Raw genomic sequence first — 19,027 nt, 5'->3', positions numbered from 1 at the left:
AAATTAAAAAAAAATTAAATTAAAATTTAAAAATTAAAAATATATATACACTAAGTACATATTTTAATTGTACAGTTTGAAGAATTTCTACCAACTGCATATGCCTACCTGACTAGTGCTCAGAGCAAGAAACAGGCATTACAAGAACCCCAGAAATCCCTCTTGTAACTCCATCTATTTATTAAACCTCCTAGGAAACCACTCTCCTAACTTGGAACATCACAAATTAGTTTTTCTGTTTTTGAACTTTTAGATGCAGTCACAGAGTATGTGCACTTTTGAATCTGGCTTCTTTGCTCAACACTGTTTCTGTGAAATTCACCCATTTTGTGCAGTTGTGATTTGTTCATTGTAACTGCTGTCTAGTGTTGAGTGACGATACTACCATTTATGTTGAGTATTTGGTAACTCCCAGTTTTTACTAATTACAAATGTTACTGCTACAAATATTCGTATAAATGTCTCTTGGTGAACATATGGACATTTCCATCAGGTATATAATGATGAGAGGGAATTACTAAGAATAAAAATGTTCCACTTTAGTAGATACTGCCAGTTTTTCATCATATCTGTTACCTTTTAAAAATGCAAGTAATCACTGAAGCTCTGTTGCTACACCATGGTTTCTGAACTATAGACTTAATGGAAAGACTGCACAGGATCATGGACCAGCCCTTATCTCTAATAAGGACACACAGTTGTATATAACCATATGCTATATTTCCTAACACTGTTATATGCAGTTTTCAGTTATTTTACCTGAGTGCTATTGCATTTTTACTAACTGCTCTTAGTTGTTTTTTTTTTTTTCCTTGCTTTTTAATCATCTTTGGAGCCTCAGCACCAGTCGTTGTGCTGTAGATATTCCTATCAATCCCATTTTACAGTTGAAGTACAGAGAAGTAATTCGCTCAGAGGTATATAATAGGAAGTAGACCTGGGCTTAATCCTGAAGACCCGCCTTCTATGCAGAGAAAGCTCATAGGATTGGTAGAGCCCTTAATAATTCCACAGAAGACAAAGCATTTGGGAAGTTTACATTAAAATATCTTAGATGAATTTTCTACGTTGAAACATTTATGAATGCCAAATTCGTACCGACCTCATAGTGAGCATAGTAGAGAGACATGGTTAAGAATAAAGGTCTTAGAACTGAAATGTCTGCTTTTAAATCCACAACATCCATCCAGAGAATCTAGTTCTCTGCAGAAAGCACATCAGATGCTGTACTTTCCTTATGAGGGTTTTTTTGATGGCGTCTTACACTGAGCTTATTTCTTCTGTGTCCTTCTGCTTGGTTGGGAATTCACTGAGGAGCCAATGCCATGTCATTTATAATCCCTTATGGCATCTAGTACAAAGCCTTGATGATAAATATCAAAAGTATTTAAGGAATAATGAAATACTTATATTTTATGTCATTTACTGTTTATACCACATCTACTTTCCAAAGAACCAGAAACAACTTGCAAGGAAAAAAATGTAAAATATGGTATTTACATGTTTTGGGGCAATTGACATAAACAGATCACAACATTTAGGCAATGACTTTGAGTAAAATTTTTTGCAGTTTAATGCAAACTGGAAAAAACTTTGAGTAAAATTATCTCTATTTTATGAGAAAAAATAAATGCATATCTTGGGTTTGTTTATTTATTTATATGTCTGCCTTCTCCTGTAGACAGTGCAGCTCTTTGTGAGTAGGGAATGAGTCCTACTCAAATTTGTATCCCTGGAGCCAATTGCATGCTTAACATGTGAGCACATGAATGAATGAATGAAAGAACCAAAGGAAAAAAAAGAGGAAGGAAGGAAGAGAGAATACCTTTCTGGGAGTTATCATGAAAACAACTCTTAGAATGACTTGTACATATGTGCCATAGCAAGGTAAGCAGAATATAGATCACAAAAGTGCAGACCAGAGTTGACCTACTTGGGTTGGAATCTTGACTTCTTACTTGCTAGATGTAGGCCTTTGAGCAAATTGCTTAATTTCTCTGGGTATCAATCTCTTCATCTAAATAAATTAATAATACCTACTGCCTCTTAAGGATTATGTGAAATAATACATTTAAAGGGTTGACATTTAATAAGCATTTGACAAATATTAGTAATTCATTCATTTAGCACTTTTTTTTTTGAGAGGGGGTGGTGGGGCGGGGAGAGACTGAAAATCTTAAGTGGACTCCATCCCACAACCCTGGGATCATGACTTGAGCTGAAATTGAGTCAGACACTCAACTGACTGAGCCACCCAGGCATCCCAGTGCCTTTTTTTTTTTAATTCAGGGGCTACAACATGACAGGCACTATTCTAAAATTGCTAAATGCTAGAGCTACAGAATTTAGCAAAACAAAGTCCCTAGTATTATGGATCTTGTGTTCTAGTGGAGTATAGAGACAAAAAACAAATAGCCATATAAAGTGGTAAGTGCTATGAAAAAATAAAGTAAAAAGATGGGAGGAATCATGGTGATGAGGCTGCTCCTTTACATAGCATGGTCAAAGAAAGTCTCTCAGGTTAGGTACCTCTGAAAGAGACTGGAAGGAAGGTGGGTGTGGAGTATGGATGTCCAGGAGAAGAGAGCCCTGGGGGGAGAAGCAGTGAGTGTAAAGGTCCTGCAGCATGGAATATTTTGGATGTAATCGTGGACAGCAAGGAGACCAGCGCGAGAGAGGGACAGAGGGAAGTTGAGAGGCTGGAGCCAGAGTGGAATCTAGATCATGGCCTTGTGAGCACTTCCATGGGAAGCCATTGGAGGATTTGGGGCAGGGGTGTAATGGAACCTGATCTGTCATTATAAAGGATCATTCTGGCTGCTATGTGAAGAAGAAATGGTAGCAGGGTGTGAGATGTAACAGGGAGAACAATTAGGAGGCTATTGAAATAGGCCAGATAAGAGTTGGTGGCTTCAACTAGGATAGTATCAGTGGAGATGGGAAGAAGAGATCAAAATTGGTATACATACGGAAGTAGACTTGATTCGGTTTACTATTCAACTGGATGAAGCTGAGAGAGAAAGAGGTGTGAGGGTAAACTCCAAGATTTTTAGCCCAAGGAACTATGTCAACCGGAATTGTCGTTAAGATGGAAAAGATGAAGAAGATTTGCTCTGGGTGGTGAGGGTGGGTAGAAAGTTATCAAAGATTCTGACTTGAATATAAGGTTCTTTTATTCGTTCACAGTTTATTGATTGCCTACTGTGTAGCAAACACTGTTCTAGACTCTTGGGATAAATCAGTGGAGAAGAATGACAAAAATCTCTGCCCTTTAGAAGTTTAAATGGGGGAGGACAATGAATAAATAATACATAAGTATTATAAATATATAAGTAAACTGGATGTTACTGCCTCACTCCCCCTGTGAGCTCAATAATCTGCTTCTAAGGAACACAGCCTTTTCAGTTGTCTCAGATAATATAGTTTGCATCTTTTTTCTCAGCCCCATTCAGATGAAATAAATAGACTCTTTGTCATACAGTTCACACCAACTATCTCTAGACGGTATTTATATCTGAATTCTCCATAATAAAATACACATGTGCATACTTACTCAGACTTAGTGTTGCCTAGATATTTACAGAGGTATGGTGGTCTAGTTTAGGGGCACCAGCTCCTCTGTGCTTAAGTTGTTTCAAGTGGATAATTTATTCCAGAATCATCTTGTCGTAATTTTTCTACCTCATATTTGTATTTCTCTACCCAAACTCAAAATCTGTCTAGGTTCTTGCTCACCTCAGTACACATTGTTTCAGTATTTTCCAGTGTATTCCATATTACTCTAGGTCCAAGAGACCGTGAAGAAAGTGTTCTGTGATCAAAGAAGAAAAGCTACATGTATACACCCAACTTGGAAATTTACATTGTACGTGGCCATTTTTAAGGTTCTGAGAAGTCTCACAGTAAAAAACATGTTTAAAGCTGTTCTCTCAGTATGTCCAAGACCTGCTTTACCATAAAATAGAAATTTGCCAACATTCTATGGAACTAGTATTTCAGAACTCATACTCAGTGTAAATGCTGGGTGAACCAACAGCATCTTAGGCAAGAAATCCAGATAAATGTGGTCCAGTGTCAAAGATGGTTTTGATTGAGTGAACTTAGGCAAGGTAGTGAATCTCTCTGTTCCTCTCTGTTTCTCATTTGTAAAATAGAGATCATAACAGGGTCCCTGAAGGTTGCTTTAGGCTTCACTCAGTGTTTCTAGATGTGTAAAACATGAATAAAAGCACTTTATACAAGTTTAAATAATATAGTTTTAAATCTTACTTTGTATCTTTAATCAAGCATTTAATTTCCACCTCATGCATATTCTAAAGTGATATCTATTCTTGATACATATGGTAATTTATTGCCAAGTTAAGTTTCCTCTCACCAATGGTTTAATTTATACTTGTTACCATAGTTCAGTGTAAATGATTTCCTCCAAATGGAAGCCCCCCTCCATTTGGCCTCCCCCCCTCTCTTCCCTCTTATTCTTTTGGCAGCTCATGGAGAAAGTCTGCCTCTCCTCTGGTACGTAGCTCTGCAAGGGCACGATCATGTCTTCAGTGCCTGGCACGTAGCAGAGGTTCAGTTAATATTGAGCTGAGTCCTAAATTGTTCAATTTCTAAGAATTACATCATCCTGTTTTCAATTTTGGTACCCACAAAATTGGGGAAGGAGCACTCATTCCTTCATCTTGAGTGTGTTTATCATCAGGGTTCCCACAACATAATCCTTCACTGACTTTGCTTTGGTTCTAGTTCTGAGAACAAATTGTCCTGTGGTTCAGGGCACCGACTACTTTCCTACTGGGATTTGGGCTGTTTCTTCCCTCTCATTCCTTCCTTGTCCCATAGTGAAGTCAATCACTAATCAGTAGAAGTAGGAACGACTCCAAGGTTTCCTTCTTTCTCCTTTCTTTTGAGTTAATTGCTCTTCATTTTGAACATCTTTATTTTACTTCATTTTGTATACTCCGTCTCTACTTGTGACCACATTTCTGTTTGAAGACACTTTGAGGAGACATACCCCATGGCCTTGTCCCTTCACCTGTAGGTCTTAAGAAAATTCTAACTGTCTGACTGACTGATTTCTGAGACCACCCACCCTCTTCATCCTACTGTTTTCCCCTTTATTCCTTCAACTAATAGTTTGGGTTTCATTGCTTATAAGTAAGTTCTCTATAACACCTTTTACTCGTATAGGCAGCAACCTATGGGAACTTGAGAGGAAACCTTCAAACAGTATAAAGGAAAACAAAGATGTATCATAGCCAAATGTGACTAATAAACAACTTCTATTTGCTACTCACAACAATGTGTTATTATCTCTGTTTTGCAGATGAAGACAGAGTCACAAACAGTTTAGGTAATTTACCCAAGCTAGAAAGTAGAGAATCCAGGCTTTGAAACCTGAACATCTGGCTCCAGAGGTGCCTTTTCAAACACTGTATATAGTATTACCAAATGCAGTAGGAAATCTTTAATATCTGATGCTGAGCATCTGTGAGGATCTGATCAAGGCTGGTTAGCAGAACTTCAATACTATGATCAAGTGAAGCGTGGAGAACTAAGGTGATGAAGATTTGGTGGGCCAGGAGATGGCAGTTAGCTGAGCAAGAATTCGAGATACAAAGATTCCTGGTGTTAATGAAGACATTAACCAAGAGAAGACACAGGGGTGAGATAGACTGTGAGGGCAGGAAGAGTGGAAGCCAGCTAGGGTAATGACAGAGTAGTTGGAGAGGTAGTGTGTAGAATGGTTAAGAACTTTAGAGACCTGGGTTTGAAACAAATGTCTGCTAATTTTACCTGACTTTGTATGTGCCTACAGTAACGCTCAAAATGCAGTAGTTGGCTGTTCCAACATCTTAATAGCTTGTTGACTCTATAGCATATACTGCTTTTTAAAAAGATTTTTCCAAGTATTTAGAGTCTCTATACAGTTTTCTGATAAACTCAGCAAGTTTAGAATAGGATCATCAGATAATAAAGCATCTTAGTTCCCAATAAGGAGAAAAGAACTTTAGCACAATTTGCAATGGCTGGCATGGACCCTACAAAAAAATTAAGTGTTTCTGTAAATATTCCTATTGCAGACAATTGTCAATAGTCTAAAATCTGATACTTTAAGATTTAATGCAATAAGTAGGAATTTTTAAATAAACTGTATATATGGTTCTGGTTTACATTTGGCCTGAGAGGGTTTTGTTTTGTGTTTGTTTGTTTTTTTCTCAAAGAGCCCTAAGAGTCCTCAGCATATCTAGACCTCTGTGATAATAAATTACTTGGATAAAGAGGAAAACCAGAAGCAGGTTTCAAAATTTACATTGGACTTACGATGTAGGAGCCATCATTTCACCCCTACTTGTTTTGAATTATAAAAATGAAATGGACTTAAAGGAAAACTTGTTATATAATATCAAAATTGGATTAAGAGCAGGAACACTTAGATGGTTACCTAGGATGCCAAAACTTTACACCCAAGGTCACCTCTATGGATGAGTTGCTTGGGTGGGACCACAAGAGGTATACCACAATAGTATTAGGACTTCCAATGACAGTGGGTCCTGTTACCTGTAGGTCTTCTCCTGTACAAATGGGGATTTGGTGGTCCTTCTCCCCTAGTGCTTCATTTACATCAGTGTGAGGCAAATATTTAAACAACATCAGTGTGGGGGTGCATAGCTGGCCCAGTGAGTAGAGCATGCAACTCTTGATCTTGAGGTTGTGAGTTCAAGCCCCACATTGGGTGTAGAGCTTACTTAATTAAAAAAGAAAAAAAGACTAAACAACATCAGTTTGAAGGGACCAAATTATTAATGTAGGGATTTGGGAAATCCAATGTTTTGGTCAGACCTGTGTACCACCTAAGGGAATATATTAAATGGATAAATGTTAATCTATTAGTTTGATATTGAAAAAATCCAAAATCTAACCACTTGGCTCTTTATGATGATCTAGGAGAGGCTCAGACAAGGAGATAGGATGAATAGTCAAGAGACTTAGGTTCCAGTCCAGAGCTTATCCCTAAAGAACTCTGGGGACTTGGGCTGGTCATGTGAATATTCTATCAACTGCATTTTTCATTTCAGTTTCTTTATCTTACCTATAATGCCTTAACAAATCCTAATGACAGGAACACCAAGCAAATGTGTTGTTTCGGAAAATCATGAAAAGACAGACACTGAGGAAGAATATATGATAATGTCATAAAAACTCACAGCCTTGACTAAAGCAGATGTTTTTCATGAGACCAAAGCATTTTATTGTTGAAAGGGATCTCAGAGAATATGCAGGGTCCAGCGTGCTTAGTACACTGAGGCCTAGAGAGGTTGCTAAAGGCCACAGAGCTCTGCCCTTATATTTAAAATTGCCAAATGTTTGGAAAACACCTTCTCAAAAAAACAAAAAACAAAAAACACCTAGAATTTCAAATGGGAGAAGAAGGAGGGAATTTTAGTCCTTTCCCTGAAGTAGCCCTTTAGTTGTTTCCATCCCCCTTTTTTTCACTATGAAATGACGAAATGCATTTATGAGTTCTGTTGCCTAAATTTTGCATTGGTGTTTATTTCAAACGAAACTTCAAAAATCTCAACTATAATTCTTACTACATTTTTTTCTCCAATGAATTTGGCTCAAAAAACTACCCTACTTCTTAAATTTTTTTTCTTTATTTTTGAGAGGCAGAGAGACAGAGCACAAGTGGGGGAGGGGCAGAGAGAGAGGGAGACACAGAATCTGAAGCAGGCTCCAGGCTCTGAGCTGTCAGCATAGAGCCCGATGCGGGGCCCGAACCCACGAACTGTGAGATCATGACCTGAGCCGAAGTCGGACGCTCAACCGACTGAGCCACCCATGTGCCCCCAAACCACCCTACTTCTTAAACATAATGTATTATTATAGAAAAAGGAAACTTCAAAACTGAATAGAAAACTAGCTTGAGTCAATAAACTTAATTTTAAAACCATATCAAAGGCTAGGGAGGTCAAGGTGAAACTGACTCCCACTCCTTGATCACAGCCAAGTTTGATGCCCAAAGGAGTTAATTTTAGGGGAAAAGCAGCAGAATGTTCTCTTAGTGTCCTCCCAACATATACCAAGCTAGGATTAGATATGCAAGGAATATACCAGAAGATACCAGTGCCAGCCTCAAGAAGGAGTCACCTGAGGAATGGCACAGGACCCTGCATTTAAAATGCTTTGTTGGAACTGCGGACTGAGCCCCTGACCTATCACGGCACCCAAACCCCAAAGAGCCAAAGTAATATTGAAAAGAAAAACAAAGTGGGAGGCTTCACAATCCCAGCCTTTAGCCTCTACTACAAAGCTGTAATCATCAAGACAGTATGGTATTGGCACAAAAATAGACGCATAGACCAATGGAATAGAATGGAGACTCCAGAACTATACCCACAAAAGTATGGCCAACTAATCTTTGACAAAGCAGGAAAGAATATTCAATGGAAAAAAGACAGTCTGTAACAAATGGTCCCGGGAGAACTGGACAGCAATATGCAGAAGAATGAAACTAGGCCACTTTCTTACACCATTCACAGAAATAAACACAAAAATGGATGAAGGACCTGAATGTGAGACAGGAAACCATTAAAACCCTAGAGGAGAAAGCAGGAAAATACCTCTCTGACCTCAGCCACAGCAATTTCTTACTTGACACATTTCCAAAGGCAAGGGAATTAAAAGCAAAAATGAACTATTGGGACCTCATGAAGATAAAAAGCTTCTGCACTGCAAAGGAAACAATCAACAAAACTAAAAGGCAACCAACAGAATGGGAAAAGATATTTGCAAATGACATCGGATAAAGGGCTAGTATCCAAAATCTATAAAGAACTCACCAAACTCCACACCCGAAAAACAAATAATCCAGTGAAGAAATGGGCAGAAAACATGAATAGACACTTCTCTAAAGAAGAATCCAGATGGCCAACAGGCACATGAAAAGATGCTCAGTGTCACTCCATCAAACCCACACTGAGATACCACCTCATGCCGGTCAGAGTGGCTAAAATGAACAAATCAGGAGACTATAGATGCTGGCGAGGATGTGGAGAAACAGGAACCCTCTTGCACTGTTGGTGGGAATGCAAATTGGTGCAGCCACTCTGGAAAACAATGTGGAGGTTCTTCAAAAAATTAAAAATAAGTCTACCCTATGACTCAGCAATAGCATTGCTAGGAATTTACCCAAGGGATACAGGAGTACTGATGCATAGGGGCACTTGTACCCCAATGTTTATAGCAGCACTTTCAACAAGAGCCAAATTATGGAAAGAGCCTAAATGTCCATTAACTGACGAATGGATAAAGAAGATGTGGTTTATATACACAATGGAATACTAGTTGGCAATGAGAAAGAATGAAATCTGGCCATTTGTAGCAACGTGGATGGAACTGGAGAGTGTTATGCTAAGTGAAATAAGTCAGGCAGGGAAAGACACATATTTTTTCACTCATATGTGGATCCTGAGAAACTCAAGACCAGGGGGAGGGGAAGGGGGAAAAAAAGTTACAGAGAGGGAAGGAGGAAAACCATAAGAGACTCTTAAATACTGAGAATAAACTGAGGGTTGATGGGGGTGGGAGGGAGGGGAAAGTGGGTGATGGGCATTGAGGAGGGCACCTGTTGGGATGAGCACTGGATGTTGTATGGAAACCAATTCAACAATAATTTATATATAAATAAATAAATTTAAAATAAATAAATAAAATAAAATAAATAAATTTATATATAAAATAAATAAATAAATAAAATGCTTAGTTGGGGTAATTAATGCTCTGCTATCTCAGGCTTAAAATTCTTAATGATTTTTGAACAGAGGGCTCCACGTTTTTATTTTGTACTCGAATTATATAGCTGGTCCTAGAAAATGCCTATGATAGAAAATGGGGGAGGAGCCAGGAGAGGTAGAATAGCTGTGTCGGATCCATATACAAGTCTAACCCTGAGTGAAAGAGAGAGGAGGGGAAGGTGGGATGCAAGTGTCCTGTACTGCAGTGCAATTGAAGGGATGCTCAGCAAGGCCATCACAGGATGCAGTCCTTACCAAACTGGTAAAGTCAGAGGAGCTCTGCATCTGCCCAGAACCTGGCTGCCTCTGCATTGCTGCTGGCTCAGTCATTGGCTGGGAGCAGCTATGGGAGGCATGCTCTCTGCACCAAGTGGAGTTTAGAGCAGCAACTGGGGCCCTAGGTCATTTATACTCCCTGTAGTTAGAGGTCAGCAAGATGCAATCTCATGACTCCACATAACATTCCCTGTACCTCTACCTCTGTCTGAGGACTCTGGAAATTCAAAATTAACACCAGTATCTGCACTATTTTCCTACTGCTGCCATAACAAATTACCACAAACTTGGTGGTTTAAAACAACACACATTTTTTTTCTTATAGACCTGTAGATCCGAAGTCCAACATGGGTCTCACTAGGCCAAACTCAAGGTGTGAGGAAGGCTGTCTTCCTTTCTGCTAGCTCTAGGGAAGAATGTGTTTCTTTGTCTTTTTCCAAAACTTCTGGGTGCCTCCTGCATTCCTTAACTCATGGCCTCATTCTTCCATCTTTAGAGGCAACAACGTTGCATCTCTCTGAGCTGTTATTCTGTAGCAGGACTTCCTCTGACCACAGGGGGGAAACTGATTTTAAGAATCCATGTGATTAGCTTGGGCCCACCTGGATGACCCAGGCTACTATCTCCGTCCCAAGGTCTTACATTTAATTATGTCTGTAAAAGTATCTTTCGTCATGTAAAGAAATATATTCACAGACTTCAAGGGTTAGGATGGGACATCTTAGGGAGCTATTATTCGGCCTACCATTCTATTTTTCCCTTTAAACTAGTTTTTCTTGACAAATTTCTCTCTTTCCCTCTTTCTTCCTGCCTGCCTTCCTTCTTTCTTTCCTTCCTTCCTTCCTTCCTTCCTTCCTTCCTTCCTTCCTTCCTTCCTTCCTTCCTTCAAGGGGTGTTTTGATTTTGTGGCCAGTTAGGTAGTGAAAAGGGTGTCACTTTGTGGCCCCCTTTTCACAAAGGGGGCCACTTTGTGAATGAATGACTGCAGACCTCTGTTTCACCTCAAGCAAATAGTAGGGCTCTTGAAGGAAAAAATTACAAATCCATTAATTGCTCAAGTATATAGTGTGTTTATATACTTTCATTCTAAAGTAGTTCTCAGCCCTGGACTTATATTAGAATCACCTGGAGGGTGTTGTAAAGTCCTGATTCCCAAGCATACCACATACAAATTAAATTAGGATCTCTGGCCTTAAAAAGCTTCTAGGGGCACCTGGGTGGCTCAGTTGGATAAGTGTTTGGCTTTGGCCCAGGTTGTCATCTCGTGGTTCCTGAGTTCGAGCCCCATGTCAAGCTCTGTGCTGACAGCTCAGAGCCTGGATCCTGCTTCGGATTCTGTGTCTCCCTCTCTCTCTTTCTGCCCCTCTCCTGCTCATACTGTGTCTCTCTGTCTCCAAAACTAAATAAACATTAAAAAAAATTTTTTTAAATAAAAAAAAAAAGCTTCTAGGTAATTACAGTATGTAGCCAGGGTTATAATGTTTTACAATCCTTGAACTGCATGACATATTTTTAACTTGGGCAATGACAAGTGAAGAGCTTTTTCTTTTTTTATTTTTTTAGGTTTATTTATTTATTTGAGAGAGACAGAGAGAGAGAGAAAGAGAGAGAGAGAGAGAGAGAGAGAGAGTGTGTGTGTGTGTGTGTGTGTGTGTGTGCATGAGTTGGGAGGGGCAGAGAGAGAGGGATAGAGAACTCCAAGAGCCTGATGCAGTGCTTAAACTCACAAACTGTGAGATCATGACCTGAACCAAGATCAAGAGTGAGATGCTTAACCGACTGAGCCACCCAGGTGCTCTAACATTAGACTTTTCCATAGTAGGTGGTCACTTTGATTTATAAGATCTTAATAGAGTGATGAAAAGCAAAGTTTCATTTATCAGAGGCATTAATATTCTAGGCCTTAGAACCAAAATAACTAGCAAGCCAATCCGCTATTAAAAATGCACAAATAGGGGCGCCTGGGTGGCTCAGTCGGTTAAGCGGCCGACTTCGGCTCAGGTCATGATCTCACAGTCCGTGGGTTCGAGCCCCGCATCGGGCTCTGTGCTGACAGCTCAGAGCCTGAAGCCTGTTTCAGATTCTGTGTCTCCCTCTCTCTGACCCTCCCCCGTTCATGCTCTGTCTCTCTCCGTCTCAAAAATAAATAAATGTTAAAAAAAAATTTAAAAATGCACAAATAGAAAAATAACTGACAAATGGAAAACATATAATTATAATACATAATTATAATTGTGTATGTGTATGATATACATATATATGTAGATATATATGTATATCATATATATGTATATATGTAGATAGATATATATATCTACATACATATATGTAGATATATATGTATATCATGTATATATGTAGATATATATATCTACATATATATGTATATCATACACATACACAATTATAATTAAGAGCTGTGGGATATTTACCTTTCCTAGTGTTAAATTTGTATTATCCTAAAGTTTTCCAGACAGTATTACTTAAAACTTGATAAAATAGCACCTTCAACACACTGGGAAGAATAATGAGACATCATAAAAGTAATCTCCAAAGAAGATTCCAGTCAGACATGCAAGAGTATCCTTTCAGAACAACTTGAGGAGCCATTTGACCCAGCATCAGGGAAAACAGAAAGAACTTCAGTCATTTGCTTATTTAACTATTTTTTAAAGACATAATTAGTTCTATTGAATTATTGCAGTGGAGGAAGGATGGAAATATGAGAACTAGTGCAAAGTAGGAGGGGAAATAAAAGCAGTGGTAACTCAACTTGAAAATTTCAAAAGCCAAATAATGTTGAAAACATAGACCACGTTGGTTTAATGTCTTGTTTCCTTTTGTTTACTGCTGACCACCGAACAGGAAGTTCATGGGCCTGCAGATGGAAGAAGCATTGGTAGGTTCAACGTACCAGACTTTCACTGATCCTGGTGCTGCCGAAGGTCAGCTGAGGGCAGATCTAGACAGATGGGTGATAACGCTGGTCTCTATGTTTGTTCTCAGGTGATAGGTTCACCCCAGGCTTCCACTCTACCTACTGTGAAATGGATTTAGTCCCTCTCTAGAGTGTGTAAAGCTACTTAGAGAAAAAACAGCGGGAATGAGTCAAACTGCAGACAGAATAGTGAGACTTATTTGTCCTCTCCAGTGAATGGTCACATGAAGAAACAAAATCCATTTTTCCGACCATACACTTCACAAGCTTCCAAGTCCCTATTCAAGGACCAGTGAAAGGGAAATGTCTGATTACTTTATTCTCCCCATTCTGGCAAAGAAATTGGTTTGTCTTCTTTCTCTACCTTTTGTTCTTGCCCTCCTCTCCTGACAGCACAGAATGCAGAATCTTTGGGACCACTTTTAAGATAGAATGCATTTTGTTAAGACTTCTTTGCAAACTGTGAAGCAGATAACGTAACATGGGTTTAGGAATGACATCTTCCCCACTCTCAGGTTTAATTTATTAATCAGTCATCACTCAGGGTATACCTGAGATAAATCAGTTGTTAGAAAGTGAAGTGTTTTTTGTGGTTTTGTTTGTTTGTTTGTTTGTTTTGTAGAGAACTCGTCATCTCTGAGGTTACTAATATTATGCATGGTTCCTTCCTCACTATGTGTAAGCAAAAGAAAGTTCTTCTCCTTACCAACACAATGCAAAATGTCTCATCTCTTTCCAGCAAATGGAATGGTCTCCTTGCATACTGATTTTGTTGTTGCTGCAATTCTCATGGAGTGTAGTCATTTTCTGGGTTTATGATAAACTTAGGTGAAGGCTTGTCAAGTGGCCGCAATTTGGGGGATTGATGAGGTGTTCCTTTACCTCCTTATAAATTCACCCAGAAGTACACAAGTTTTCCAGGGGTCTTTTTCCAGGCAGAGGACTGTATTAGTCCCACATTAGCTAACAGTTAAGATAACAATAATGATAAAATTTATTGTCTGGAAATGAAAAGATCAATCTCTCATACCCAATTTGTCTGTTGCGCTTTGGCTTAACCTCAATCACAATTGAGTTAATCAGGAGTGACCTCATAGGGTCACTAACTCTAAAATTAATTCTGGTTTTAATGATATATGCCTCTAATTTATACCTAAAAAGTGTGGACCACCTGTGGTGTTGACTGGTTGTGATCATCTCGAGACCTAAGGGATTTGTATCAGGAGAAAATCCAGACATACAGGATATATGTTTCTTTAAAGTGATGCTCTAAAAATTATTTTCTCGATTGAATCTGTTATTCATTTTTTTTATTTTGTAAAGCCATAAAACTCGTGGCTTTGAAATGATTGAATATATGTTTGTGATTTGTTTTCACTAGCCTCTTTTTCTTATTCCCCTTCTCCAATGACACCATTCATGTAGTATAACCACAAGTTTTACAAAGCACAGTTTGTAGACGGGGCTACATTTGGCACTAGGCTGTAGCTTACAGCCATACAATTTTATAGAAAATAGCAGTATTAATTAGATATATACTCGTGAGCTAGAAGTAAATGTTTATGATTATTGTTTGAAGCCAAACAGGAAAATGTAAAAGCAATAATAAATATGTTCTCTCTCATTCCAATATACCAACTTAGGCAAATTTTTGGCTGGAAAAGCATAAGTGAGTAATTAGATAATTGCTGCCTTGATTGAGCTTAATAGGAAACATTTCAATTAGGCTAAAACTACACAGAAAGGAAGTGGGTTTTTTACAAAGGGAAACATTCCTTGTCATGCAACTGTCAGCTTGTGCCCACACTAAGAGATGGGATTAAGTGGATCTCTGCAAAGGAAACAAAAAAGAAATGATTGCAGTAATTAGACCTATACTTAAACATTGTGTCTTCTGATAGAATTTCTTGATGATTCTAGCCTCGATAACGCAGCCCCTATAAATGTCCTGCCTGTAACAAATTACTGCCTTAAATCTGTGGCAAAACAAGTTCCTGGAAAAAAAAAAAGTTATGATTTTCTCATACTACAAAAACTAACATTCTAGAATTGCAGGTCTCTTCATGAAGCCACCTGCATGCTAGCAAATAATCAGAAAAGCCATTTGGGGCTAGTTTGCATGGTTAATAGTTTCTCCCTAGCATACCTTGAGTGTATGTATCCAGTTGCTGACTCAGAGCTTAAGCCAGATATAAAAATGTTCCTTTCTAAGAATAAGTGTCCAAGGAACAGTACTATTCTTAATATCCTGGGAGTTGAGGTAGTGATATGACCCCTTTGACCTGTCAACATAGGGGTTTTATCATTGGAAGGACACATGGTTCCACCCACAGGTGATTAAATTCATGGGAATGATGTAACATAGATGCCATTTCATGGCCCCCAGCAAGTTGCAAATTGCCCAGCCTAAGGCCTCACACATAAAGACATTTAATAAATCATTAACGTTGTCTTAATATTGCTTTATGTGGAAAAGAGAATAGCTTGAGCTCTTGCAAAGTGAGAAGTGGAGAAGCCACTGATAGGACACCACACTACTATACCACCTTTGTAGAAATGTGAGATGTCACCCACATCTCGTAAGGATCTTGTCAAGATACCCATTTAAGGTATGCTAAGGCCAGTGAAGGCAGTGATGCTACTGAAACAGCCCAAAAAGCAGTTGATTCCTTCTGTCTCTCTTGAGTGGGCATCCTTCTCTCTCAGTGTCTCTGCTCTACTGTGTGAACAGCCCAAGTTAAGAGACAGCAGCATTGGAGAGAGGCCATTAACTTCCTTGTATGGTGTCGTGGTTAAGAGCATTGTGTAGTGGTTAAGACAGTGGACTTTAGAATCAGGTAAGCCTGGTTTTAATTTTGGGCTCTGTTACTAGCTATGTGATGATCTCTGGCAAGTTACTTAACTTTTTCAAACCTCAGTTTCTTCATCTGTAAAATGGGAATGGTAATATTACCTCCCTCCTGGTGTTGTTGTGAGACACGAGTGATGGTAAGACCTTAGCACAATTAAGCATACAAAAATTCTTGCCCTTATTATTACTAGAGGACAGGAGTTCTCATGATAGGGCACAAGACTTAAGAAGTGCTTTTGCAAAATCAGTGATGTCAAGGGTTTGCTTCTTTATTTCCTTCTCTAACTGGCCTCCAAAGCTCAAAAGTTTTGAAGAGGTCTTGTCTGCTTCAGTCTGCCAGAACGGACAGCTAGTGGGAAGCTTGAGGAGCCAAACCTGAGATGAACTGAAACCTTGCATTAAGGGGTCCCCATTAACAGCCTTCCCACCTCTGGTCAGTGTTATTAGCAGCCGGACAGATGGACGATCTCTCATCGTGGTCAGCGGCTTTGTACAGAAAACAGCATTCCCCGCTCACACCCAGGTGACACAATCGGATGTATGATGTTCTTTCAGTGCTAATGACTAAAAATGCTGCATTTGACTATTTACATTATTAGGACTTTAACATAAAACAGGCTTCAGTTGTTGTTAACTTTTTAGAGGCCATTTGAAAGGAAAACTGGAAGCTGTTGAACAGAATGATTTGCACTGATTTATTTCCCAGCACATGGGGGTAGGAACTCCCAAGCCTAAGACCACAAAGTTAAAGAGCTTGGGAGATGGCTGGTTTTAGATTCTTAAAATTAGATTGACTTTGTAGATTGTATAGTAGGCTTGGTAGTGAAAGCCTCTTTGGGAGATAAATTTATAAGCATTTCATGCACCCCATGTAGAATTATTTCTATTTCTTTTTTCAGTCTCCTTAAACCAACCATGGTAGGTTAAATGAGAAAGAATTTCAGATTCTCATTTAGTGGGTAAAACCTTAGTTTGTTTTTCTGTCTTTGGGGCAGTGGCCGACTAGATGAGGAAGCGGAAGAAGACCCACCAATCAATCAGTTCCTTGGAGAAAATGAGATGGTGCTTGTGGGGTCTGGGAAGGCTTATGTAGGTTGATAGGCCTTGGCTTTCCATGAAGAGCTGATAGAGATTTCTACATCCCTTTCCCCCATCTGTGCTCAGACTGTCTATGACCAGTTTTCCTGTAAGGAAATGCCAACCTGGAATCTCAGGTGGCAGACCCCAATATTGTGGCAAGACTCAGGTGTTGTGTGTGCCTGAAGGACGGAGAAATGCTGTGCTTTTCTATCATACTCTTTTTTATGTGCTTCTGCATTCAGAAATGTGGCCTTTCTCTAGGAAACCCTTTTTACTGAGAGTTCTACTTTATGACAGCAGCTTGACTTGCTGCCAGAGAAGCTGGAAATGAAGGAAGTTTAAGATAAATATCAATGGTGATTTTTTTTTCTTGGTCACTCTCTGTGTCTTTTTTTTTTTAACAGAAAAGTCATATGCTCATATCCTAACTTGTCCCAATAGAGGGTCAATTACAACCAGTTGGCTATAAATCCAATCCAAGAAAAACACCGAGAGAAGGAACTGTAGCAATAGATACTGAGGGTCCATAGAATCACTATAAATGTCAAGAACGTGTCAGTTGTGAACTCAGGGCCTTTAAGCGATATTTTAGGACCCAGCCCCCAATGAATAAAAATTAGCCAGGCATTTTTGTATGGTTAGGTTTTATTTTTCTTTTTCAGGAAATCTTTTAAAGTTAAAGTCATGTTAAAATTTCATAAATAACATTAAAAGTGATTAATGATTAAGAGTTCATTAGCAGGCTATGATAATCAAATTAAAAAGTAGGGTTGGTTAAGTCCTTTCCCACCCAAGGTTCTAAGACCCTGATACATCCACTATTGTATACCTAAGCAGTTTTTAACATTCTCACCCCTCCCTCCAATATCTAAAGAAGAAACAGTATATGTTAAGAGAGGAATATTCAGAAAGTAAATGGCAATAATAATAATTACCTTCCAGGAATCAAAAAGAACTTTGGAGGTGCCAGCCCTTGGGGAAGCTTTTTGACATCTACACCTTGACCATTGTACATCTAAACAGTTTTGAACACCAAAAAAGTTAAGAGGACTTGATGTGCTAAAAAGAACAAAGGTTCTGTATTACAGCAATAGTTGCTCACTTCCTGGGGGAGAGCAAATGGCAAAGCAAGCATTTTTTGGCCCTTCATCCAGGTGAGAAATGAAATGTAATTTCTTCATCCTGCATATATGTACAATGTGAAATACGATCATTTAGAAACAAGAGCAGTAAAGACTCCTTGCCACATGGTAGTAATTTCTTTCAAAAAATTTGATTTTTGCATTCTATGAGATGTTTGTCTTCTATCTACTAAGCTTTTTGAAGACATTCTGGCAATGTGTTAGAATTCTAGGTTTTCGTCCTGTTATTACCAAACTATGTGATATTTAGCAAGTAATTAAACCTCTGTAGGCCTTGGTTCCTAATCTATAAATCAAGGCTGTTTAATTAAAGGTTTGGATGACCATTTCCAGCTCTTACATTCCAGAATCTATGAACCACATTATCCATTAAGCCTCAACCTTGGCAGTGAATCAGAATCAGCTAGGGAGCTTTAAAAATTACAGATACCTTGGCCCCATCCCACAGAGGTTCCAATTCAGTATATCCAATTCCACTCAGCTTCTGAGTGGAGCTTTTAAAAGTTTTCTCAAAGTAGATGTACAACCAGAGGTGAGATTGCAATAAACAGTTAACTCCTCGCTGGGCACTTCTGTGTTTCTAGATAGAGGAGCCTGATCTAATCAGTTGAATGTGGTAGAATATATTTTATGAAACCTTACCATTTTGGCTTCTGTATCCTGGGTGCCAGGCCTCTGAAAGCCCCATTCTTTCATGCTGCCACAGTACAAACCTGTAAACGTTCAATATATAAACTTACCAGTCAGATAAATGGTAGAAGGGTGTACCTGCCAACTGTGACCTGTGAATGCTGTAACCTATGGAAGAAGCATATTCTATTTTATCTAGCTCATGAAATCATTGTAAGTGTCGAGATCCCTTGATAGGAAGGACTAATTAGGGGATAAAAAAGTATCACACAATTTTACATTTAATCCTTGCAACCATATAGGCACCAAGGCT

The 19,027-nt window shown here is 38.9% G+C and overlaps 1 long non-coding RNA gene across 3 annotated transcripts in view; it reads left to right on the top strand.

Moving 5' to 3' along the window:
* Positions 1-18,090, top strand: part of LOC124508917 (uncharacterized) — a 156,359-nt gene extending 138,269 nt beyond the window's left edge. For all 3 annotated transcript variants that reach the window (XR_006961335.1, XR_006961337.1, XR_006961336.1), the window contains 3 exons: positions 1,682-1,887; positions 12,939-12,972; positions 17,885-18,090. This is a non-coding gene — a long non-coding RNA (uncharacterized LOC124508917). The remainder of the gene's footprint in view (positions 1-1,681; positions 1,888-12,938; positions 12,973-17,884) is intronic.
* The last annotated feature ends 937 nt before the right edge of the window (positions 18,091-19,027 follow it).

The sequence above is a fragment of the Lynx rufus genome, unplaced genomic scaffold, assembly GCF_022079265.1.
Source record: "Lynx rufus isolate CCGP_SWC_20201006 ecotype Redwood Valley unplaced genomic scaffold, mLynRuf1.p SCAF_13, whole genome shotgun sequence".
NCBI lineage: Eukaryota > Metazoa > Chordata > Mammalia > Carnivora > Felidae > Lynx > Lynx rufus.
The sequence above is the reverse complement of the archived record's forward strand: the minus strand, read 5'-3'. Positions and strand labels throughout refer to the sequence as shown.